The sequence below is a fragment of the Ranitomeya variabilis genome, chromosome 3 (assembly GCF_051348905.1).
Source record: "Ranitomeya variabilis isolate aRanVar5 chromosome 3, aRanVar5.hap1, whole genome shotgun sequence".
NCBI lineage: Eukaryota > Metazoa > Chordata > Amphibia > Anura > Dendrobatidae > Ranitomeya > Ranitomeya variabilis.
Genome location: NC_135234.1, coordinates 649,563,200 through 649,588,065, shown reverse-complemented (window position 1 = coordinate 649,588,065; position 24,866 = coordinate 649,563,200). Strand labels below are relative to the sequence as shown.

The window sequence follows — 24,866 nt, the reverse complement described above, 5'->3', positions numbered from 1 at the left end:
CGGTTCAATTAGGCTTCGGCCTACACTCTGCTCCACCTGCAGAGCCCGGGCTCCAACAACGCTAGTTGCTGTCCGGAAGTGCTGGCTGCACAGAGCCAAACACCTCGCCAATGTGTCAGTGGGGTCCAGCACCGCCAGCTGTTCCCCTGCTGTGTAGCCGGCAACGTGTCCTGCAAAAGCCACGCAGACACAACACACCCAAAGCTGCCGCCTGTGCAGGCTTCGGCCTACACTCCCCTCCCCCTGCTCCTCCTCCTCCTGCTCCTCCTCCTGCTGTCCCTGGGCTCTAACACACCGCCAGTTTTTGCCCAGATGTGCTAGCTGCACAGAGAAAAACACCAGCCAATGTGTCAGTGGGGTCCAGCACCGCCAGCTGTTCCCCTGCTGTGCAGCCGGCAACGTGTCCTGCAAAAGCCACGCAGACACAAGAACTGAAATTGAAGGGAACCTGTCCCCCCTCCCCCAGGCGTTTTTACGTTATCCAGCCACCTTGTACAGCGGTAATGCTGCATGTGTGCAAGGTGGCTCAGAAACGTATTCTCCTCGCACATGTGGAACTGAAAACACGTCTGCAATGTGTCCTCTGTGTGACCATTTAACCGTCCCGGTGGTGTGACTTTCCTTTGTAATGACACGCTGCAACCCCCTTGGTAGCGCTGCCCGTCTTCTGGCATCATGGTTTGGCTGCCTGCGCCTCTGCGGCCGCCCTGACCCACACAACGCCCCTCGGTGTCTTATTTATTGGGACTGCGAGGGTGTGATTGATGGGCAGGATCAGTGCATCAGTTCGCCTGTCCCTCCTCTCCTTCCGCCTTCTTCGGACTGTGCGGCTTCATGGCCGTGGCATGCGATAAGGGATCAGATGACGCCGCACAGTCTGAAGCGGGTGTAAGGACCCGAGTGTGAGAGGCGAACATATGTGCTGCGCCAGGCCCTGAATCCCAGCCCCGCAGTGTTTTAACAATGTTAAGACACTGCGGGGCTGGGATGCATGGGCATCGCGAACCGCACCGGCCGACATTACATGATGCCAGAAGATGGGCAGCGCTAACGGCGCTAGGCCAGGGGATAACACGACAGCGCAGACTCCTGTACAGCAAATAACAACGCTCGGGAGGCTGCACCCAGCACCAAGGTGGGATTCTTGACACCTGTGCTGCGTCTCATTACAAAGGGAACTCTCGCCTCCATTACACAGTTTGACTGTCTAAAGGGCTGAATGTTATACGTGTTCCATTCAGCGTGTGCAAGGAGAAAAATTACAAGAGCAACCTTTGACTTGCGCAGCACTGCTGCTGCATAAGCTGTGGCTCTTCTACTTTGTAACCCCTGAGGGGGGGTTAAAGGTGACTTTTGAAATCGGTTCAATTAGGCTTCGGCCTACACTCTGCTCCACCTGCAGAGCCCGGGCTCCAACAACGCTAGTTGCTGTCCGGAAGTGCTGGCTGCACAGAGCCAAACACCTCGCCAATGTGTCAGTGGGGTCCAGCACCGCCAGCTGTTCCCCTGCTGTGTAGCCGGCAACGTGTCCTGCAAAAGCCACGCAGACACAACACACCCAAAGCTGCCGCCTGTGCAGGCTTCGGCCTACACTCCCCTCCCCCTGCTCCTCCTCCTCCTGCTCCTCCTCCTGCTGTCCCTGGGCTCTAACACACCGCCAGTTTTTGCCCAGATGTGCTAGCTGCACAGAGAAAAACACCAGCCAATGTGTCAGTGGGGTCCAGCACCGCCAGCTGTTCCCCTGCTGTGCAGCCGGCAACGTGTCCTGCAAAAGCCACGCAGACACAAGAACTGAAATTGAAGGGAACCTGTCCCCCCTCCCCCAGGCGTTTTTACGTTATCCAGCCACCTTGTACAGCGGTAATGCTGCATGTGTGCAAGGTGGCTCAGAAACGTATTCTCCTCGCACATGTGGAACTGAAAACACGTCTGCAATGTGTCCTCTGTGTGACCATTTAACCGTCCCGGTGGTGTGACTTTCCTTTGTAATGACACGCTGCAACCCCCTTGGTAGCGCTGCCCGTCTTCTGGCATCATGGTTTGGCTGCCTGCGCCTCTGCGGCCGCCCTGACCCACACAACGCCCCTCGGTGTCTTATTTATTGGGACTGCGAGGGTGTGATTGATGGGCAGGATCAGTGCATCAGTTCGCCTGTCCCTCCTCTCCTTCCGCCTTCTTCGGACTGTGCGGCTTCATGGCCGTGGCATGCGATAAGGGATCAGATGACGCCGCACAGTCTGAAGCGGGTGTAAGGACCCGAGTGTGAGAGGCGAACATATGTGCTGCGCCAGGCCCTGAATCTCAGCCCCGCAGTGTTTTAACAATGTTAAGACACTGCGGGGCTGGGATGCATGGGCATCGCGAACCGCACCGGCCGACATTACATGATGCCAGAAGATGGGCAGCGCTAACGGCGCTAGGCCAGGGGATAACACGACAGCGCAGACTCCTGTACAGCAAATAACAACGCTCAGGAGGCTGCACCCAGCACCAAGGTGGGATTCTTGACATCTGTGCTGCGTCTCATTACAAAGGGAACTCGCGCCTCCAACACAGTTTGACTGTATAAAGGGCTAAATGTTATACGTGTTTCATTCAGCGTGTGCAAGGAGCAAAATTAAAAGAGCAACCTTTGACTTGTGCAGCACTACTGCTGCATAAGCTGTGGCTCTTCTACTTTCTAACCCCTGAGGGGGGGTTAAAGGTTACCTTTGAAATTGGTTCAAGTAGGCTTCGGCCTACACTCTGCTCCCCCTGCAGAGCCCGGGCTACAACACCGCTCGTTGCTGTCCGGAAGTGCTGGCTGCACAGAGCCAAACACCTCGCCAATGTGTCAGTGGGGTCCAGCACCGCCAGCTGTTCCCCTGCTGTGCAGCCAGCAACGTGTCCTGCAAAAGCCACGCAGACACTTGCTCTTGTACCTTCTGCTCCACATCCTGGTTCCAGTACCGTCAGCTGGTTCCGGGCAGAGCCTTTGGCTTAGGTGCCTCCCTCTGGGTATCCGAGTTCCACCAACGTCAGGTGGTCCTTGGTAGTGCTTTCAGGCACGGGTACCTCCTGCTTAGTAACCGGGTTCCAGTAACGTCAGCTGGTCCTCGGTAGTTCCATTGGCTCTTGGACCTTCGGCTACCCATCCGGGTTCCAGCACCGTCAGCTGGTTCTCGGCAGTGTCTTTTGCTCTTGTACCTTCTGCTCCCCATCCTGGTTCCAGTACCGTCAGCTGGTTCCGGGCAGAGCCTTTGGCTTAGGTGCCTCCCTCTGGGTATCCGAGTTCCACCAACGTCAGGTGGTCCTTGGTAGTGCTTTCAGGCACGGGTACCTCCTGCTTAGTAACCGGGTTCCAGTAACGTCAGCTGGTCCTCGGTAGTTCCATTGGCTCTTGGACCTTCGGGTAGCCATCCGAGTTCCAGTTCCATCAGCTGGTTCTCGGCATTTTCTCAGCCTTCTTGTACCTTCTGCTACATTTCCAAGTTCAAGAGACTAAACACGATGACCCGGAAGAACACCCCTAAGATGACGACGACACCAGAGACGACAACCACCGTGATGACGACGACCCTGGAGACGATGACCCTGAAGACCACCCCGATGACGACGACCCCGGAGACCACCCCGATGACGACGACCCCGGAGACGACGACCCTGGAGACGACGACGACCTGGAAGACCGAGAAGCAGAAGAACAAGAGGCTGCAGAACAAAGAGCAGAAGGACATTAAGCATAACACAAAATATCAGAGCAAAAAAATATTATGTAAATTATAAGCAGAAGAAGACTAAGCAGTGTATGGGGGTGAGTCCGTTCCTCCTCGTGGTGCCCCTGGATAAAGCCTGATGCTGCAGGCCAAACTGAACGCGGACAAATGTAACTGGTTTGTGACAGGCAGAACGGAAGGTGTAATCTTCAAACTTTTATAGATAACAACTACGGGAATGCCTGTCACAAATAAGAATATGATGAAGAAGTTGAATATGATGAAGATAATAGTAAAATAAAAAGAATATGAACAATGTAACCCAAAAAATAATAGGTAGAAGATGAAGAAGAAGATGAATAAGGTGAAGAAGTTGATGTCAAAGAAGCTGATGATGAGGATAATTAAGAAGAAAGCGTGGGAGAAGTAAAAAAGAAGGTGAAGGGCGTGGAAGTAGTGAAACATCAATATCTGACATAAAAAAAAAAAAAAAAATAACATAGTCAAATTCTTTCTAACGCCGAACTTCATAAAAAAAAAATAAAAATCCTGCTATTCTATTACATTGGGCTAAACCTCTGTCCCTTTAATATCTCCGCCACGTCCCCCAATACATCCTACATTATTCTTAGTTGTTTTCCTTCATGTAGAATGAACCTACAAGTTTATAAAGGGTTTATTTTAATTCCGATATTTTCGTCCCATTGACTTGCATTGGGATCGGGTATCGGTATCGGATTGGATCCGATATTTTGACGGTATCGGCCGATACTTTCCGATACCGATACTTTCCGATATCGGAAAGTATCGCTCAACACTACTGGCCATGTATCCAGCTTTGAGACCCAAAACTTGAAAGGGGAAGAGCCGTCTGGGAGTACAGCAAGAGGGCAAGACATGTAGTCTGTCACCATCTGACGGAACCGTTGCCTCCTGCTGACTGGAGCCGTCTGTGATGGTGTAGACTTTTGTGGGGGCACAGAAAACTGTGCCACAGTTGGGCCATACTGGTCTTGCCTTGGGCAGAGGCACTGCTTCTGCTCCCTCTTTGTGCAGAGCCTCCTCCACTGCCTGGACGCACTGAGCTGCTTTGTAATGCACTAGCAGCACTTCTCTCAGTTGGAATGGAGAAGATGATGGAATTGACCAGTGTGTCTTGGTACTCCCGCATTTTTCGCTCCCGGTTCAACGGTGTGATGAGGCTTTCTACGTTGTCCCGGTAGCGAGGATCGAGGAGGGTGAACACCCAATAATCAGACATGTTGAGAATGTGGGCGATGCGGCGGTCGTTTCTCAGGCACTGCAGCATGTAATCCACCATGTGCTGCAGACTGCCAACTGCCCAAGAAACGCTGTCCCCTGCTGGAGGCGTGATCTCTGCCTGCTCGTCATCACCCCACCCTCGCTGTACACACTGAGTACTGGACAATTTGGTAACTCCCTCCTCTGGACGGACGTCTTCCTCCTCCATTGACTCCTCCTCATCCTCCTCACAAACTGTCCCCTGCCTACGCGTTTGTGAGGAACCACGTGGCGCTGACTGTCCAGAAGATGATGGAAATGGTGAATCCTCATCCTCCACCTCTTCCACAACATCATCCCTTAGCGCTTGCAGTGATTTTTCAAGCAGGCAGATAAGGGGGACAGTCATGCTGACTAGTGCATCATCTGCACTCGCCATCCGCGTGGAATAATCAAAGGGACGCAAAACCTGGCAGACGTCATTCATAGTGGCCCACTCTGTGGTTGTGAAGTCTGTACGGCGCTGACTGCGACTTTTTTGCGCCTGAAGCAGCTGGTACTCCATTACAGCTTGCTGCTGCTCACACAACCGCTCCAACATATGTAACGTGGAATTCCACCTGGTAGGTAGGTCACATATGATGCGATGTTCCGGCAGGCGGTGTCGGCGCTGCAGAGCCGCAATGCGCGCTTTTGCCGTGCTGGAACGCCGCAAGTGAGCACACTCTAGTCGGACCTTATGCAGCAGTGCATCAAGATCCGGATAGTCCCTCAAAAAGCTCTGCACGACCAAATTGAGCACATGTGCCAGACATGGGATGTGAGTGAGGTTGCCGAGGCCCAGAGCTGCCACCAGATTTCGGCCATTATCACACACTACCATGCCTGGCTGGAGATTCGCTGGCACAAACCACACATCGCTCTCCTGCTTGATGGCATTCCAGAGCTCCTGCGCTGTGTGGCTACGATTCCCCAAAAAAATTAATTTCAAGACGGCCTGTTGACGTTTGGCCACGGCTGTGCTCATGTCGGTTGTAACAGGTACACGTTCATCACGGGTCCATGTGGAGGTGGACTGTGACGGCTCCTGCAGCGATGATTCTGAGGAACTGGTGTAAGAGGAGGAGTCAATGCGTACAGAATGGATTCCTGCAATCCTTGGAGTGGGCAGGACACGTCCTGCGCCACTCGCACGGTCTGTACCTGGCTCAACAACATTAACCCAATGGGCAGTGAGGGAAAGGTATCGCCCCTGTCCATGTTGACTGGTCCACGCATCGGTGGTGAGGTGGACCTTGCTACTGACGGCGTTCAGTAGCGCGTGTTTTATGTGTCCCTCCACATGCTTGTGCAGGGCAGGGACGGCTTGCCTGCTGAAGTAAAAGCGGCTGGGCACATTGTACTGTGGGACTGCCAATGACATCAAGTCACGGAAGCTGTCAGTCTCCACCAGCCTGAATGACAGCATTTCCAGTGACAGAAGTTTGGCAATGCCTGCAGTCAGAGCCTGTGCTCGTGGGTGGTTTGACGAGAAAGGCCGCCTTTTCTCCCATGCCTGTACTACCGATGGCTGTAGACTGGGCTGGGAGTGTGTGGATGACTGGGAAAGTGGCGCTGCGGGTGGAATTACAGCGGGTCTCTGGACAACAGGGCCAGAGGTTCTTCCACGGCGATCCTGGGAGGAAGCCGAACCAGCTGCGTGTGAGCTAGAGGAAGAGGCAACACGAGCTGAAGAGGTGGTAGCTGCCGCTGTTGGTTGGCCTACCTCTTCAGTGTGTTTTTCTAACTCCGCCGGGTGCCTGTTGCGCACATGTTTCCACATGTTGGAGGTATTGAGGTTGCTGACATTTTTCCCTCTTTTGACTTTTTGATGACACACGTTGCATCTGACATAGCAAATGTCATCTGCAACTGTGTCAAAAAAGGACCAGGCACTGCAAGTCTTGGGAGCGCCCTTTTTGGCTTTTGGAAGAGACATGCTCCTAACGGGTGCCAAAGCGGAGGCTGCAGGATCCGCAGTCTTCCCCTTCCCTCTCCCTCTTTGGGCCGTACGGGGAATCTCTTCCTCAGAGCTGCTCCCACCACCTTCCTGTCCCTCACGCCAAGATGGGTCGAGGACATCATCATCTACACTACCCTCTGCCCCCAACTGCTCCTCCTGGGTAGTCTCAGCAGCAGAGCACGCACCAGTAAGTGGCACCTGAGTGTCATCATCAGCTGATGCGGCCTGCGATGTGGTGACCGGAGCCACTGGCCCACCCGCCTCTTCAGAGGAAGACAGAAAAAGCTGTTGGGCATCACTGCACCCTGCCTCTTCTTCCATTTCTCCAATGCTGCTTGGCTGGCCCCCTGTTTCCAAGCCAAGAGATTCAGAGAACAGAAGTAGAGACGGCTCCTGTCCTGGGCTCTCTGTCTGCCTGGGCAATTTGGCAGGTGGTGAAGAGACAGATGGCTGCTCTCCAGTGCTCTGTGTCTGAGAGGATGTGGCACTAATGGAAGTTGATGCATTAGCTGCCATCCATCCGACAACAGCTTCAATTTGGTCTTGACGCAGCAGCGGTGTACGGCGCTCTGACACAAAGCTGCGCATGAACGACTGTTGCCTGGTGAAAGTGGGTGCTGATGAGTCACCGGTGCCCGCAGCAGGCACAGAATCCCCACGTCCCCTCCCTGCTCCGCGCCCACGCCCACGCCCACGTGCCTTACTCACTGCCTTCTTCATCTTGGTTGACTGATAAAGATAAGCAGAAAAGTACTAACGGATTTGTGTGCTTATTCCTGAGCAACTCCTCCTAACAGGTATAAGAAACACTAATTTTCTAAAGTGTGGACTAGACTTTAATATGAGCTAATGTGGCCTACAGAAATGTAAAGTGGTGTAACTGGTGTGTTTGGTGAACTTTATTATTTATTTCTTTTTTGGGGGCTGAACTGACAACAGATAGAGCTGCAGTCACACAGAGACCGTGCAGACAGACGTAAACGGCGCTGCAAGGCCCAAAAACCCTCCTCTACGTTATCCTATGTAGTGTTTTTCCACAAATTAGCTGGAGACGGGTGGAAAGACACTAATAGGATTTTTTTAAATTAATTAGCAGCAGACTACACTACTTGAAAAAAAATTAAAATTGATTTGGCGGTATGACGCAGTGAACAACCCTGAGCTGGAGACAACCAGGCTACGGCTGCTCACAGACTACAGGGCGAGCTGCAGTCACACGGAGACCGTGCAGACAGCCGTAAACGGCGCTGCAAGGCCCAAAAACCCTCCTCTACTTTATCCTATGTAGTGTTTTTCCACAAATTAGCTGGAGACGGGTGGAAAGACACTAATAGGATTTTTTTAAATTAATTAGCAGCAGACTACACTACTTGAAAAAAAATTAAAATTGATTTGGCGGTATGACGCAGTGAACAACCCTGAGCTGGAGACAACCAGGCTACGGCTGCTCACAGACTACAGGGCGAGCTGCAGTCACACGGAGACCGTGCAGACAGCCGTAAACGGCGCTGCAAGGCCCAAAAACCCTCCTCTACTTTATCCTATGTAGTGTTTTTCCACAAATTAGCTGGAGACGGGTGGAAAGACACTAATAGGATTTTTTTGAATAAATTAGCAGCAGACTACACTACTTGAAAAAAAAAAAAAAAAAAAAAAAAGAACAGTATGAGGCAATGAACCACCCTCCCTGAACTGAATACAACCAGCTATGGATGGCCTATGTGGCTGCACTCAGACTAGAGAGTGGGCTGCACTCACACACACACACACACACAGACCTTGCAGATCGCTGTGAAAACAGCGCTACAAGGCAAAAGCAAGGTGAATAGTAGGTGAACACAGCGGTTGCTAAATTAGCCTTTGGAAAGCACAAAGAAGCAAATCGCTATCTCTAAACTGTCCCTCAGTCAGCAAACAGCGTCCTGTCACTAACTGAATTCACAGCAGAGTGATCGCAAAATGGCGCCAGCGACTTTTAAACTGCATCATGACATCATTTCAGCAGCCAATCACAGCCTTGCCAGTAGTTTCATGCCCTCCATGCTAAACAGGATGTGCCCACACTTGGAATCATTCTCATTGGCTGAATTTCGGAATTTTGAATCTGGGAACTTCCGATTCCGGTATCCGATACGCGGCAAGTATCGGAATCCCGGTATCGGAATTCCGATACCGCAAGTATCGGCCGATACCCGATACTTGCGGTATCGGAATGCTCAACACTACTGATGAGTCTTCCTCTTGAACAACCCAGTGGATTCACCTGTCTGGAAAGATGTGATGTAAACTCTACTGAAATTACCTCACTAAAGTCTCTAATGATCTACTACCAGCTAAATCTAATGGTCACTCCTCTATGCTAATTCTGCTGGATCTCTCTGCAGCATTTGACACTGTAGATCATCAGCTCCTTCTCACTATGCTCTGCTCCATTGGCCTCAAGGGCAACGTTCTCTCTTGGTTCTTCTCCCATCTCTCTGACCGCTTCTTCACTGAATCTTTTGCTGGTTCCCCCTCCTCTCATCTTCCCCTTACTGATGACACCTCCCAACCGTCCCGGATCCCGCGGGACTGTCCTGATTTTGACAGTCAGCCCCGGGATCCCGGGAGGGACATTAGTTGTCCTGCACTGGTTGGGAGGTGTGTATATCACCCGGTCAGTCCCTGAGCCCCTGCCCCTGCACCCGCCCGCAGACTAGAGAACTGCAGCATATTGGCTGCTCTGTGCGCACAGGCTCAGGACCTGTGATGAAGTCACAGGATGGGAGGAGTCAGGGGGTCACATGATCGGGAGGACCTCCGTGTACAGGACTCTGCTGGTTGTCATGACGCTGGAAGGTAAGCATGTGTGAGGTCAGGAGGTGTTTACAGTGTGGATGTAGCAGAGCCGTGTGTGTACAAGATGTGTGGATCGGAGCAGCGTGTGCAATGTGTATGGAGCGGAGCCGTGTGTGTGTACGAGGTGTACGGAGCGGAGCCGTGTGTGTATAAGGTGTATGGAGCAGAGCCGTGTGTGTGTACGGAGTGTACGGAGTGGAGCCGTGTGTACGAGGTGTATGGGGAGGAGCCGTGTGTATATGAGGTGTACGTAGCGGAGCCGCATGTGCAAGGTGTATGGAGCAGAGCCGTGTGTGTGTACAAGGTGTACGGAGCAGAGCCGTGTATGTATAAGGTGTATGGAGCAGAGCCGTGTGTGTGTACGGAGTGGAGCCGTGTGTGTACGAGGTGTATGGAGCAGAGCAGCGTGTGCAATGTGTACGGAGCGGAGCCGTGTGTGTACGAGGTGTACAGAGTGGAGCCGTGTGTGCGAGGTGTACGGAGTGGAGCCATGTGTGTATGAGGTGTACGGAGCGGAGCCACATGTGCTAGGTGTATGGAGCGCAGTCGTGTGTGTACGAGATGTATGGAGCGGAGCCGCATGTACAAGGTGTATGGAGCGCAGTCGTGTGTGTATGAGGTGTACGGAGCGGAGCTGTGTGTGTACGAGGTGTACGGAGCGGAGCCGCATGTGCAAGGTGTATGGAGCGCAGTCATGTGTGTACGACGTGTATGGAGCAGAGCCATGTGTGTACGAGGTGTACGGAGAGGAGCCGTGTGTGTACGAGGTGTACGGAGAGGAGCCGTGTGTGTATGAGATGTATGGAGAGGAGCCGTGTGTGTATGAGGTGTACGAAGCGGAGACGTGTGTGTACGAGGTGTATGGAGCGGAGCTGTGTGTACGAAGTGTATGGAGTGGAGCCGTGTGTGTACAAGGTGTATGGGGAGGAGCCATGTGTGTATGAGGTGTACGGAGTGGAGCCATGTGTGTACGGAGCAGAGCCGCATGTGCAAGGTGTATGGAGCAGAGTCGTGTATGTACAAGGTGTATGGAGCGGAGTCGCATGTGTACAAGGTGTACGGAGCGGACTCTGGCTGTCAGATCGGAGCAGATATTGCTCCTCGCTCTGACACTGACTGGCACAGGAGACACGGAGGTCTTTATCAGTGGCGTATCACAACTGCAGCGACGTGAGCAGTCAGCGGCACAGCTGGATGACACCATTCAGCGCCGTGGGAGTGGAAGCTGCCAGCTGCTGCGAGGGAGCACGGTGAAAGGTGTCTGTGTGTAGTGATGCAGAAGGCAATGATGGGGGTGGGGTAACCATGTGTGGCCATTATACTGCACCCAGCATTATGTGTGGCCATTATACTATACCCAGCATCGTGTGGGGCCATTATACTGTACAGAGCATCATGTGGCGCCATTATACTGTATGGACCATCACGTGGGGCAAGTATACTGTACGCAGCATCATGTGTGGCCATTGTACACTATGAAGCGTCGTGTGGCCAATGGCCATTGTACACTATGGAGCGTCGTGTGTGGCCATTGTACACTATGGAGCGTCTTGTGGCCAATGGCCATTGTACAGTATGGAGTGTCGTGTGTGGCCATTGTACAGTATGGAGCGTCGTGTGTGGCCATTGTACAGTATGGAGCGTCGTGTGTGGCCATTGTACACTATGGAGCGTTGTGTGGCCAATGGCCATTGTACAGTATGGAGCGTCTTGTGTGGCCATTGTACAGTATGGAGCGTCGTGTGTGGCCATTATACAGTATGGAGCGTTGTGTGTGGCCATTGTACAGTTTGGAGCGTCTTGTGTGGCCATTATACAGTATGGAGCGTTGTGTGTGGCCACTGTACAGTATGGAGCGTCATGTGTGGCCATTGTACAGTATGGAGCGTCGTGTGTGGCCATTATACAGTATGGAGCGTTGTGTGTGGCCATTGTACAGTATGGAGCGTCTTGTGTGGCCATTATACAGTATGGAGCGTTGTGTGTGGCCATTGTACAGTATGGAGCGTCGTGTGTGGCCACTGTACAGTATGGAGCGTTGTGTGTGGCCATTGTACACTATGGAGCGTCGTGTGTGGCCATTGTACAATATGGAGCGTCGTGTGTGGCCATATTTTTTTTGTTCATAATTATTGTTAACGAAACATTGTGATCAGAAGTGCTAAATGGGTGTGGTTGGGGCGTGGCTAGTTGTGAAATGGGTGTGGCCTAAAATTTGCCACGGCGCGCTGACTTTGTCCCTCTTTCCCTTCCTTGAAAGTTGGGAGGTATGCTGATGGGGTTCCTCAAGGATCAGTCCTGGGCCCCCTCCTCTTCTCCTTGTATACTGCCCCTATTGGACAAACAATCAGAATATGGTTTCGGGTACCATCTCTATGCTGATGACACCCAATTATACACCTCCTCTCCTGACATCATACCTGCCTTTTTAGAAAACACCAGTGATTGTTTTACCGCTGTCTCCAACATCATGTCCTCCCTCTATCTGAAACTGAACCTATCAAAAAACTGAACACCTTGTGCTTCCTCCCTGTACTAACCTACCCATGCCCGACATTGCCATTTCAGTCTGTGGTTCTACCATTACTCCCCAGCAACACGCCCGCTGTCTTGGGGTCATACTTTATTCAGAGTTTTCATTCGCCCCCACATCCAATCACTAGCTTGCTCTTTTTATCTTCACCTCAAAAACATTCCTAGAATGTTACCCTTTATTACTCTGCAGAAACGCTCACTGCTTTTCTTATTCATTGTCGTCTGGACTATTGTAACTCTCTACTAATCGGTCTCCCTCATACCAAACTCTCCCTTCTCCAATCTTTGTTGAATGCTGCAGCCAGGATTATATTCCTCACCAATCGTTACACCAATGCCTCTACCCTGTGCCAGTCATTACACTGGCTACCCATCCACTCCAGAATCCAGTACAAAACTACTACCCTCATCCACAAAGCACTCCATGGCTCAGCACCACCCTACATCTCCTCCCTGGTCTCAGTCTACCACCCTACCCGTGCCCTCCGCTCTGCTAATGACCTGAACATCCTCAATAATCAGAACCTCCCACTCCCGTCTCCAAGATTTTTCATGTGCTGCGCCAATTCTAAAACTACTCAGCTTAATACGATTAATCCCCAAGCCACACAGTTTTAAGCATGGCCTAAAAACGCACCTTCAGACTGGCCTACCGTCTCAGTACATTAACTTAACTATCCCTGTGTTGCCCATTCAAAATTTTTACCATAACCAGGTTCCTCGCATCATGTTCTCATACACTTTATGCAGTTAATAGCCTCTGTATTTGTACTGTTACATACTTAGGCTTTTAACTGGTTCATGCAGCTTTACATGAACACCCGAGCCTTACACTATGGCTGGTCCAAACAATGAAAGCAATTGTTACCATCCACCTCTCGGGTCTCCCCTTTTCCTCATTGATTGTAAGTTGCGAGCAGGGCCCTCACTCCTCTTGGTATCTGTTTTGATCTATGTGTTTATTGTTATGCTGTAATGTCCATTCTCTGTACAAGTCCCCTCTAAAATGTCAAGTGCTGCAGAATATGTTGACGCTATAGAAATAAAATTATTATTAGCACTATTATTATGTGCACATACCCTAAAAAAAGAAAACCTCATGGTTTTCAAACTGTTTAGATGCTCTTTCAGTCATGACCACGAGGTGGCACCAGTACACTATAAATGATTGTGATACTTTGGATATTCTGGAGCTGGATACTGCATGCACACTGGCATGGAATAGAATGATATTTAGGAACAACTGTACTATTGAGGTATAGTATGTCCATAGAGACGTTTTCTATTTAATTTTAAATAGAAACAGTTAATTGCCTTATTTTTTGTAAAAATTGTAGCAAACACTAACAGTTAGGCTACTTTCACACATCAGGTTTTTGCCGTCTTGCCGATTCCAGCGTGGCGCCGGATTGACGGATCTGGAGTAAAATGTGAAAAACTGATGAAATGGATCCGGTTTTCCGCCAGATCCGACTAGCGGAACCGCCGAAAAACCGAATCCGTTTCATTAGTTTTACATCCGTTTCTTCTGTTTTTTTATCCATTTTTTTGACTGATCCGGTTTTTAAAAACGCCCCTGGGAGGCTCCAAAATGTGATTGGCTACTGAAAACCTATATATACAATGTTTCTACAGCCCGTCTTTGACAGGTTGTAGAGGAGCAGGTTGGAGAGCAAGATAGAAGAAGTTATTGCGAATATTCTGAAGATCAACGTGGATTTTATTGTGGAGCTGAATCATTTGAAAGCTATTGTTCTGGAGAAGGAGCGAGAGAGACAGCAGCGCATCATGCGTCTGCGCCAACGGCATTTGTGGATCCACCCCATCACTGCACAGAGAATGACTCGTGGGGTGTTTTCTGCACTGTACCTGGAGCTACGAGGAGACCCCGAGAAATTTTTTCATATATGCTGATGAAAGCGGAGAACTTCAATCTATTGGTGGACCGAATTGGACATCTCTTCCGAAGGAGTGACACGTATTGCCGATTCTCCATTTCACCGGCGGAGCGTCTGATGGTCACTCTTTGGTAAGCCATTTTTATTGTATCTCCTCCTGTTAAGGCACACTTACAACTTTAATGTTGTTGCTGGTAGTTTTTATGATTTATTTTTATTGTATCTCCTACTGTTGAAGCTGACTTATAACTAATGTTATTGATGGTATTTTGTAATAATTTTTGCCTTGCTTTAATTCACAGATTCCTGCAACTGGAGAATCCCTTTTGTCACTACATTTTCAATTTCGGCTTGGAATTTCCACCATATCGGGAATTGTGAAGCACACCTGCCGTGCATTGTGGGACACTTTGCACGGAGAATTTATACCACATTCCACAATGGAGAGTTGGTTGGAAATAGCAGATAAATTCCACCAAGTTTGTCAGTTTCCCAATTGCTCGGGTGCAATGGATGGGAAACATATCTGCATCGTAAAACCGGCTGGATCTGGTTCGGAATATTTTAACTATAAAAAATATTTCTCCATCGTGCTGATGGCAATGGCCGATGCAGAATACAAATTTATAGCAGTGGATATAGAGGCATTTGGCCGCTCCAATGATTCCCAAGTTTTCAAATTGTCTGCAATGGGGCGTCATCTGTATGGAAACACCTTCCAATTCCCCCCCAAGACCACTGACTCAAACCTCTGGGCCACCAATGCCATTTGTTTTGTGTTGGGGATGAAGTGTTCCAACTATTGGAACACCTACTGAAATCCTACTCCATTATTGGATTGTTGCAAACTAAAAGAATTTTTAATTACCGCCTCACACGAGCACGGAGAATGGTGGAGTGCGCTTTTGGGATTCTGACAGCCAAATGGCGAGTTTTATTGACCGCTATCAACTTGAAGACTGACACTGTTGACGAGGTGGTGAAAGCTTGTGTAGTCCTGCACAGTTTTGTGATATGCAAGGAACATATTTCCATTGAAGACCACTCTGAAAAAAACACCTTGGCTGATTATCGGAACATTACGTATAGAAGTTATGTGGCTATTTCCAGAATGAGGGACAAATTTGCAGAATACTTTATTTCACCTGAAGAAAGCGTAGACTGGCAGGATGAGAGAGTTTGAAAAATTTGTCTTGGACCTTGTAACCAAAAGTATTTTACCTTATGTTACCAAAGTTGTGTACCTGTTTGGGTTTTACCCAAAGTATTTTACCTTATGTATTTTACCTTATTTTACCCAAATTGTGTACCTGTTTTGGTTTTACCCAAAGTATTTTACCTTTACCCGCAGTATTTAACTTTGTTTTACCCAACGTATTTAACCTTATAAATAAATGAAAGACAACATTTATAACCAATAAACTTTTATTAACTAAAACTAATTAATGAAACCAAAAAAAATGTATACGTTTAAATAGTGTGGAGTGGAGATAATGCTGGAGGGGCTGTCAGATTGGGACACTTCAACATTGGGAGTGTGGAGAAAGGAATGTGATGGTGGTGGGAAAGGAACAGTAGGTAAAACAGGTGAAGGGGTAGAGAAAGAAATAGAACGGGTGGTCATGAAGCCGGGAGTAGAATTGGGAATTTGGAGGGGTGGAGTGGATGTCTTGGGAGGCAGAAGAGGTGGTGGCTGGAGAAGAGGGTTGTGTTTGGGGCATGATGAGTGAAGGAGACTGGTGGTAGTGGGCAGGGAGTGGAGGTGCGGATGATGTTGGTGGGAACCGGTATGGGGCTGGATGTTGGTACAGGGAAGGATGCTGGCACGGGGCAGGATGCTGGTAGTGGCTGGAGGGGGGCAGGTGTGGGAGGGGGCGCAGGTGGAGTGGTTTGGGAGGTAACCTGCGCTAGAGCAGGCTGGCACGATTGCATTACTTGCATCTGCTGATCAGGAGATAGCTTATCCATACACTCGAGTACCGACTGGAAAAATGTGTGGTTCGGTGATTTACTTGCATCTGAATGCATCCGTTGCAGAAGTGTGTGCAACTCAAGAAGACTTTTTTTGATCAAACTAAAACCTGCGGCCAATGGCTCTGACAAAAGTTTCAGACAGTTCTGGAAGGATGCATTCAGATGCAAGAACTCGGGCGCATAGCTCTGTACCTGACCCCTCTGGCGCTGCTGCCCAGAACCCACAGCTGTACTAGAGGTGGCAGCATCAGAGGGGTAGGGTACAGGAAAAGCTATATCCTCACCAGCATATTCATGCAACGCAGCCGGCCAGGATGCTCCAGCGCTGGTGGATGGGACCGAGGGACCAGATGTGAGTGAAGGCTGGGAAGATGCAGATGGGCCAGGACTGTCGAAGTGTCCCTCGGTGGCGGAATCCTGAGGGATCGCCCCAGAAGGGTTCAACTCTGCAGACTCAAGAGTGCTGCTGACGGTGCTGTGGAACAAAGAGAAAAAATATATAGTTAATATATTGATATTGCATGGCCCTGGCTGAAACCACAAAAAAAATGTTAGACATGTAAAGATTTGTTATGAAATGGAGTGGGTAATATTTACCTTCGGCTCACCATCGTTGACTGGAGGAACGACAGGGCTCTAGCATATATATATTTGCTCCTGTGTCCTCCAGATCCACTCGGGGCCCGCATCTCTTTTTTGAACTCCTTCTTGAAGCGATCCCTGATTGACCGACACCGCTTGACAATTCTCTCGCCTGAAAAGTGAAAGCACAAATTGGTTTGTATACAATACATTACATCCAGCTACATAACTGCACTGTCTATACTTACGTGCTTGATTCTGGGCCCGAACATCGAGGTCCTCCCAGTTCTCTACAAGTTGTTGGCACACTTGCTCCCAGAGTCAACGGGTCACAACTATATCGGCGTGGCAGTGGTCACCCATGTTCCACAGCGGCTCCCTCTCACTCTCACTGGTCAGTATTGTCTTTTGCTTCCTCCCCTGCCCAGGAGATGTGTTATGCTCTGTACACGGTCAGGCACATACAATTTTTAAAATTAACTTTTGTTCGTGGGAAAACCCCTTTAATGTGACCGTCTTCCTCTGCCTGTAGACACGTTGCGCATCTGTCGCCGGGATCAGCCGAACGATTCACTGTGCCTGCGCAGAATTCGCGCAGGCACAGTAAAACAGACCACCGCCATCTTTGTGCAGACAGATAGCGTCAGTCACATTAAAACTGCGCATGCGCTCCTCCTGTACTAAGATAGCAGCGGTCAGTGAATCATTCGGCTGATCCCGGTGGCGGTGTGTTCGTGATGGTGTTCCGCTGGTTGTACGTACGGTGTATACAGTGTGTGTGTGTGTGTGTGTGTGTGTGTGTGTGTGTGTGTGTGTGTGTGTGTGGTGCGTACGGCATATACAGTGTGTGTTTGCGTGTGTGCGGTGCATACGGCGTATACAGTGTGTGTATGGTGTGACGGTGTTCTGCTGGCGCAAGAGGCTGGTACCACCAGCAGTTTCCATATTGAGACACCCATCACTTGGGTGTCCCAATATGGAGGTTGGTGAACTTCCGCCGCTTGGAATTCTGGGATCCGGACACATCTGGACGGAACAGGATGTGAAGACATTACAAGGTAAGTATATATTAATATTCTATTATCTAGGTTTCACAAATACATATTAGTCCGTGTTCAGACTAGTGTATGTAAAAATTTTCTTTTCATCTGTATTGTCATCCTTATGTCCATTTCTTACTTTCGTGTGCCATCTGTTTGCCCATATTTTACGTCTGTGTGACATTCGTAATTATACATTAACTGTATAAAATGTACCTGATCAAATACAGTTTCCTATGGCAATGTATCTGTAAAAATCGGATACAATTTGGATGATCTGTATGCGATTCGATTTCTTTTATGCCACTTATAAACTTGTATAGGCGAGTCTCAGCCCAAGTACAGAAGAGAATAATGCATTCTCCAATTTTTTTCACATCGGCCCTTGGTTCATGTGAAAAAACAATCATGTGAACTGCCCAATTGAATGATATTGGTCAGAATGCTGTCCACTCTTACCGTGTACACTACATGTCCATGCAATACGCTCATCGGAAAGAGTCCTTAAATTAATCAGATGAGTTTGCTTTAGCACATAAAAGAGGTTATACATAATTGGAGGGACTGGAAGAGGCTTTGCTAAAGATTTCTTCTAATTGTTCACATGAGTGTTAGTAGAAGTGAGTTATTTCTGTGCTTCCATGTAATTGTTTTATTAATTAGTACATTCTGTTTAGTGTTTGGGTGACAAAATGTCCTGTGGCTTGTTGTAAGTGAATTCAGATATTGTGGTGACGGCTGACAGCAACACCTTCATGCTTCTGAGGAATTATGCTTTTTTTAATTGCAGCCAGTGAATAACTGCTGTATAAAAACCCTTAATACTGTTCTCAAAGATTAAAAGGGATTGTCCAGCGGCTAAAAAATGTATTTTAAAAGGCTTGAAAAAAGAAAAATAAAGAATTACATTCACTGATCCCTTGCGATCATAACAGCTGCACAGTTGTGCAGTTAAAAGACCGCAGTGGCTTCACACATCAGCGGTTCACATGTATGTTCTTCTGTGATTTCCATAGATGGTAACTGAACCCATTAGGCCACGTTCACATATTCAGTATATGGTCAGTATTTTACATCAGTATTCGTAATCCAAAACCAGGAAAAACCAGGATGAATGCCTGGATGGTTGCTTCTGGGCACCATCTAGGTTGAAAACTATTTATCCCAGACATGGACTATGAGGTGGAACAGAACAACGGACAGTTGAGGGACAGGATTGTTTTTTATTTTTATTGTTTTACAGGAGATCATGGCTTCAGTAGCATGGGCGTTAGGTGAGTATAACTGTGTTTGTTATTTTTAAATAAAAATGTAAAGTGTGTTTTTAATTTCAAATAAAGGACTATATTCTGGCTGTGTTTTTATTTACAATATGTCTATAGGGTTAGTAATGGATAGGTGTCTTATAGACGCTTCTCCATTACTACCTCGTGGGCTTGATGTCACTGGACAATACAAAGGTGACATCAACCCCACAAATATAAACCCCACTTGACACCGCAACAGGGCAAGTGGGAAGAGTTGGGCAAAGTGCCAGAATTGGCGCATCTAATAGATGTGCCTTTTCTGGGGTGGCTGAGGGCTGCTATTTTTAGTCTGTGGGGGCTCTTTACCAGCCTGAGAATGCCAGCCACCAGCTGTCTGTTTTAGCTATAAAAATGGGGGGGACCCCATGATGTTTTTTAAATTATTTTAAAATATTTATTTAAATAATTTACAAAACGTGTGGGAACTGTTCTATTCTTGATAAACAGCCTTGCTTATGCTGACAGCTGAAGGTTGCAGCCCCCAGCTGTCAGTTTTGACTGTCTGGATATCAAAAATACAGGGAAACCCACGCTGTGTTTTAAAAAATATATATTTATTTAGAGTGCAGGTGCGGGCTCTCGCTGTTATTTGTGACAGCAGGCGAAGGCTGATAGGAGTAGTAGTCCCATTAGCCGATGCCTGTGATCGGAGGTAAACTTTTTGTCTTCGGTCACATCTGTGGGAGCGGGAGCCGCGGCACTCTGACCAGTAGTAACGATCTTACCGCCGATCAGAGGCAGTGTTTACTGCGCTGTCTTGCACATGACAGCGTGGCAAACACTGGTTGTTCGGGCCCCCCATTCATGTGAATGGGGTCCAGGTTCGGGTACTGCTCTGGTACGCGATTCAAACTTTTAACTGTTCGACCGACCCCATCGGACCTGAACATCCATGGGTTCGCCCATCACTATTTACAAGCAGAGAGACCAGGCATATGATGAGTGTAGTACTCTCATCAGTAAACGCCTGTGACCAGAGGCAACCTTTTTACTGCCGGTCACTGCTGCTGGCTCTCACGCTGTCATCTGTAAGCGCTGTGACCAGAACTTACCACAGATCAGAGACGCTGTTTCTCGCGCTGTCAGATAGATAACAGCATGGTAAACGCCGGGATGTTCAGACCCTCCATTCATTTAAATGGGGTCTGGGTTCGCGTTCAAGTTCAGGTATGACAGCGCCTGTGCGAGATCTTAGGAAGAAGAGCACATCACAGAGACTGACATCTTGCACAGGTGACATAATTTCCAGGAGAATAACATGCGCAGATGGATTGTCTGTCATCAGGACGTTCGTGGCCACGCCCCTCCCCCAAGAATGATGGTGTCTGCATAAGATGCCGGCAGGGATGACTTGTCAATCACTGGCAGGAGGTCGGTGCTGGGAGGAGAAAGAGGGAGAGAGGCCAGATAGCTGTAAGAAAAGGCCAAACCCCTGCACTTGTGAGCTTATTTGCATAAGAATTTGCCAATAGATTACAAGACAACGGAGACATGCATATTTAATATGAATGTATAGAAATAATGCCAATCGAATATATAGGTGTTTCTCACAAAATTAGAGTATCATCAAAAAGTTAATTTATTTCAGTTCTTCAATACAAAAAGTGAAACTTATATATTATATAGAGTGATTACAAACACAGTGATCTATTTCAGGTGTTTTAATTCTGTTAATGTTGATGATTATGGCTTACAGCCAATGAAAACCCAAAAGTCATTATCTCAGTAAGTTAGAATAATTAACAAAAAACACCTGCAAAGGCTTCCTAAGCATTTTTTAAAAGGTCCCTTAGGCTACTTTTACACTTGCTGTGTTTTTTGCGGCCCGTTATTGCGGGCCTTTTTTGCGGGCTGTATTGCCACAATTTTCATGGTCTGCCACAATAACAGATGGCAAAAATCTTGCGGATTGCCGTTTTTCAGGTTTCCAATACTATGGAAATAGTATTGGAAAAAAAATGGCATTCCGCAAAGCCAGAAGTTTTAATGAGTTAATGATAAACTTACCTGGAGCAGCCAGTGCCAGTCAGCAGCTGCCAAGGCAAACAGGATCATGGGGTGCATTAAAAGAGGTCTGGATACACATGATGAGAGCATTATACTGCCTCTGTACAAATCCCTAGTTAGACCGCACATGGAGTACTGTGTCCAGTTTTGGGCACCGGTGCTCAGAAAGGATATAATGGAACTAGAGAAAGTACAAAGGAGGGCAAAAAAATTAATAAAGGGGATGGGAGAACTACAATACCCAGATAGATTAGCGAAATTAGGATTATTTAGTCTAGAAAAAAAGACGACTGAGGGGCGATCTAATAACCATATATAAGGGGACAATACAAATATCTCGCTGAGGATCTGTTTATACCAAGGAAGGTGAAGGGCACAAGGGGGCATTCTTTGCGTCTGGAGGAGAGAAGGTTTTTCCACCAACATAGAAGAGGATTCTTTACTGTTAGGGCAGTGAGAATCTGGAATTGCTTGCCTGAGGAGGTGGTGATGGCGAACTCAGTCGAGGGGTTCAAGAGAGGCCTGGATGTCTTCCTGGAGCAGAACAATATTGTATCATACAATTATTAGGTTCTTTAGAAGGACGTAGGTCTGGGGATTTATTCCGATGGAATGTAGGCTGAACTGGATGGACAAATGTCTTTTTTTGGCATTGCTAACTAAGTTACTATGTTACTATGTCACTAAGTCATGGTGCTCCGCAAAAACAAACTTCCGTTGTTTTTGCGGCCCCATTGATTTTCACGGCCGTAAATCTATTGTGGCCGCAAAAACGAGTCGCAAAACAATGGCAAGTGTAAAAGTAGCCTTAGTCTGTTTCAGTAGGCTCCACAATATGGGGAAGACTGCTGACTTGACAGATGTCCAGAAGGCAGTCACTGACCAGAAGAGTCTTACCTGGGCCAAGGAGAAAAAGAACTGGACTGTTGCTCAGTGGTCCAAGGTGTCGTTTTCAGATGAAAGTAACTTTTGTATTACATTTATATTTAATTTAGAATCAAGGTCCCAGAGTCTGGAGGACTCTGGAAGCTTTTTGGAGGTGGAAGTTTCTTTTTTCAGTAGGACTTGGCACCTGTCCACACTGCCAAAAGTACCAATACCTGGTTTAAAAATAACAGTATCACTGTGCCTGATTGACCAGCAAACTCGCCTGACCTTAACCCCATAGAAAATCTATTGGGTATTGTCAAGAGGAAGATAAGAGACCCCAGACCCAACACTGCAGATGAGCTGAAGGCTGCTATAACCTGGGCTTCCATAACACCTCAGCAGTGCCACAGGCTGATCGCCTCCATGCCACGCCGCATTGATGCAGTAATTGATGCAAAAGGAGCCCCGACCAAGTATTGAGTGCATTTACTGAACATTCATTTCAGTAGGCCAACATTTCTGATTTTAAATTCATTTTCCAAGCTGGTGTAATAAAGTATTCTAATTTACTGAGAAAATGACTTTTGGGTTTTCATTGGCTGTAAGCCATAATCATCAACATTAGCAGAAATAAACACTTGAAATAGATCACTCTGTTTGTAATTACTCTATATATGAGTTTCACTTTTTGCATTGAAGAACTGAAATAAATTAACTTTTTGATGATTTTCTAATTTTGTGAGAAGCACCTGTATGAGGTATGGAAATAATCATCATTCGTTGGAATCTAAAAACCCCTGCTGACAGTTTCCCTTTAAGAGTTTTACCACTATAAGCTGCAAAAAATGGAGTTCACTGGGCCTAAATAACAATGCTGCACAGTAAAACCATATAGTGCTCAAAAAATTCTACCATGCATCAAATCCCTGTTCCATGCATTTAGTAAGCTAATGACAATGCTGTACAGTGTCTATATAATACTATAAAACAAATAATATTAATAGCCTTGTGGTGTCTTCTATAGCTGGGTGGTTAATGTTCTGTGTGGTTTTAAAACACAGTATGGTTTGAAAAAATCCAACTCAAACCAGGAAATGATTCTAAAATAAAATTGTATAATTCATCTTATTTTAGGGACAGTTCATATATGAGAATGTTAGGTGCAGCTCTTTCTTTTAGCTAAAATCAAGTTTGTGCTCAGCAGAGAAAAAAAAATTGCTCACAAAAATGTGTTTACACAGCTATGCATGAAACCAGTGAGTTCCTTTCCGTAGCTGCTTTCGGTGTCGGTGTGCATACTCACAATATAAATGTCAAATAGCCACTGACTCACAGCAACTTCAGAGCATGCGCAGATCGGAAATGAAGCTGGGGATATAGACTCGGTGCGCATGCTCGGGGAGCTGTTTGTCACTGCGCATGCTCGAGGAGCTTGGTGCGCATGCTCGGGGAGCTGTTTCTCACTGCGCATGCTCGAGGAGCTTGGTGCGCATGCTCAGGGAGCTGTTTGTCACTGTGCATGCTCGAGGAGCTGGTTGTCACTGCGTAAGCGGTTCAGGCCATCAATCAGACTACGTTTGGCGTGACCATTATGAAGACGATCGAAAGCACCACCCATATGACTGAAAGACCAGATCCACTCTGCAATTACCTAATGATAAAAAGAGTTTTTTGACATGAATACTGGGACGTTTAATTTGAGGACATCATGTTAGTGTTGCAGATTTCATCACTAATAAGACATTGGGGTAGTTTAGTATTGACAAATGATGTGATAGTTTCCCTTTACTGTCTTTATTTTATATGGGGGTAAAAGTGGGGTGATTTAATTTTTTATGGGTTTTTATATACTACATTTAAAAACTTTTTCGCCTTATAGTATATAAAATCATGACAACCCATCGGTACCACCATGATTACATCATGCAATATGAAGAAGGATACCCAGAATAGGCATCCTTCGGCATACCACAACCAGAGACAGTGGCATTTAAGGAGTTAATTGCAATGACCTGATTGCTGCTGTTATAGGTAGTCATCAAAGTCGGCATCTGCCGGAATATGGTGAGGAATATGGTGCAGGCTCAATTCCTGAGCCCACTACATACACCCCCACCATACATGTGCCATGCATGTAGATGTCGAGAAGAGGTCAAAGGGAATCTGCAACATTTCACATGCAGTCCGATCTGTGAGTAGGGTATAGAAAAGGAAAAGCTAAGTAGAATGATATACAGGTTTTGTTGAAAAAGGCTCAGTATAATTTTTATTATAATTTGTATTTTATTAATTGAAATCCCTGGTGTCTTTCTGAGTCCAGCGGGCGGTCCTACTTAGTGATTGACAGCTATCTCTGCACACAGATATACAGGGAAAATTGTCACTTGTTAGTATGACTGCCCACTTGGCTCATACTTACAAACTCCAGGGATTTAAATTAATGAAATACAAATTAAACTGAATCTTTTCCCACAAAACTGTCCATCATTCTGATCATCCTGCTCCTTAACATCCTGCCTGCAGATCAGATGCCATTTTCAACATCACAGTTCCTTTGTAGGAATAGAGCAGTTTTGGTGCAGCTGGCTAGCCTAACTGTACAGGTTTTTTTCTCTAAGACCTCATTCAGACATCCATTTTTCACGTACATATTTTTTTTTCTTATCCAAAACATGAACATCTGATTGAGGAATTAGGCTCAGATGGGTGTATTTCATGATCTTACAAGGTCAGCAATGCCCTGAATGATTACAGGTCTCCTCATCCAAACATATATAGTCTCACAGCATGAGGCTGCAAGTTCTGGTCAGGAGGCCCGCTGTCAGCCCGAGTATTGGGGTCTGTATATGGACCACAAAACTCCACTGTCCGAACCT

General features: G+C 47.5%; 1 protein-coding gene across 1 annotated transcript in view; it reads left to right on the top strand.

Moving 5' to 3' along the window:
- The window catches only part of STAC3 (SH3 and cysteine rich domain 3), a 182,199-nt gene that overhangs the window by 138,756 nt on the left and 18,577 nt on the right, over window positions 1–24,866 (top strand). The gene's annotated exons all lie outside the window — the stretch shown is intronic.